Consider the following 2,500-nt stretch of genomic DNA (forward strand, 5'->3'; position numbering starts at 1 on the left):
TGTTTTATCGGAAAGATAAATTTAAATAAGAAATGAACTCTCATGCTTTGAATATTTTTGGTTATAACTGTGTTGAATTCCCAAGACAACCTCATACTGAGAAGCATTACTTGAATATACAGGATCCTCTCTCTCTCTCTCTCTCTCTCTCTCTCTCTCTCTCTCTCTCTCTCTCTCTCTCTAGTTTCACTTTTCATCAAATTACGACCCCAAAACGTCGTCTGGTGAGTAAGAAGGTTAAATCTTAGCCAATATAATAATGTGGTCTTGACTTGAAGGTATAAAACCAGTAATCAAAGAATCGAACAAATAGAGAATCACTTATTCAGAATGAATAAAACACTTATTCATATCAAACATGGCAAACAGATTAGCAGCCCAATATGCTTTTAATCCAAGTTCCGAAAAAAAAGGAGAGACATACGTCAGGGAGAATGGAAGCAAAAAGAGAATTCCTATGACTCAGGAGAGGGAATGAAATTTACGTACATAACATAAATCTTCACTTTTATTCAGAGCTGATTTCAAGCGAAGGCAATTCCTTTTCACATTTCGCCTTTCTACCCAGCAGAGTTCAACGACTGCCAAGCATTCATTAAGGAATTAGAAGATTGTATAAGGAAAAAGAAAAAAAAACATATAAAATGTATAAGGAAACTATACTTGAAATGACTAAAACGCAATTGGGAAATTGCAACTGTAATATACCAAAAAAAGCTGAGGAGTGAATGTTGAATTTGAAACTGAACTGGAGCGAAGGGAGATATTTTGCAAGGAAGCTGTGTTGAAAAACAATGCAGAAAAAGAAATGAAAAATCTACGAGAGAGAGAGAGAGAGAGAGAGAGAGAGAGAGAGAGAGAGAGAGAGAGAGAGAGAGAGAGAAGAGAGAGAGAGACAGAGAGAGAGACAGAGAGGGGGTATCTTTATGTACATATGTTTATTTACTCCTGCTGCAAGTAGTAGATCTATTTGCCTATATGTCTAACACATCAATATATATATATATATATTATATAATATATATATATATATATATATATATATATATATATATATATATATATATATATATATATATATATATATATATTATATTGCCATCGTTACTCTGAAATTATTGTTCATGAAATGAAACTTGGACTATTTTTGAGTTTGCGAATAGTCTTTCTGTAGTTCACCTTTAACGATATTTTTTGCGCCCCTAATTTGTAGCAATAAGCAATTTTTTATTAACATTTCCTGCCTTATATTTTAGTAGGACCTAAGGACACTTCGCTCCATGTAAAACATAGCGAATATGTAATACGATACAATAATCTTAGTTAACATTTTTGTCTCGATTGAATTAGAAAGAAATAAGAGAACACATTGCAATCTCCCAATTAATGGTATCACTACGGTTCAAAAAACGAAACATCACAGCTCATTTTAACACGGGAATATCTTTTGGATTATAAATTCATTTTGATTGTTGAATCTAAATTTGATATTTGATATCTATTGTATTTCTAAACAGGATAATCATCGAAAAGAAATAAGAAATTTTCCCATAATCAAAAGAAACTAACGAGGGATTACTTACTATGCTTAAACGTAAATAAAAATAGTTTGTTCATAAGTATATTTATTCTTTATCCTACATAATATATGTGTAAGTTTAGAGAACCCTTTCCGTGTCCTTAATTATTTCATTTCACATTCCCAGGAAAGTTACCTCAAAAGTTAAACTGAAAAATAATTCACTACCTAAATGAGGTTAATGATCCATGAGACAATTTGGAAGCGATTACCCTAGCTTCAAAGGTGCACAGAGAGAGAGAGAGAGAGAGAGAGAGAGAGAGAGAGAGAGAGAGAGACGAGAGAGAGAGAGAGAGAGAGAGAGAGAGAGAGTTCTTATAATCGCACAGAATATTCTACTTTTGTCAGCATACCCGTTTAATTCTTTGAGCATCTTGTCTTTTTAGCTTCGTTGAGAAAACTCTCCGAAAACTTATCATCCAGACACCTGAAGTGAAGAGTCAAATTTTATTATCTGCTGAGAGAGAGAGAGAGAGAGAGAGAGAGAGAGAGAGAGAGAGAGAGAGAGAGAGAGAGAGAGAGAGAGAGAGAGAGAGAGAGAGATAGAGAGAGAGAGAGAGAGACCTTGTAATTACAGAGAATAATCTACTTTCGTCGGTACATCTGTTTAATTCTTTGAGCATCTGGTCTTTTCAACTTCTTTGGGAAGACTAAACGAAAACCTATCATCCAGACACCTAAAGTGAGTAGACGAATTTTATTCTTTTCTTGTAGTAAATCATGATCTGCCGTTAATATAGTTATCACCGGAAGGAAACAATTATCCACACAACAAATAGACGCGATATTAAAGAGATTTTTGCCTAGTAGTTCTAAAACTTATCTAGGAGTTCCTAACAAGGAAACAGATCTCATCTCTTAAACATGATATGATTCGAGAAGAGTAGTAATCTGATAGCAACAAGAAGTGTCATTCGGAAC

This window comes from Palaemon carinicauda, chromosome 17 (genome assembly GCF_036898095.1).
Source record: "Palaemon carinicauda isolate YSFRI2023 chromosome 17, ASM3689809v2, whole genome shotgun sequence".
Classification (NCBI taxonomy): Eukaryota; Metazoa; Arthropoda; class Malacostraca; order Decapoda; family Palaemonidae; genus Palaemon; species Palaemon carinicauda.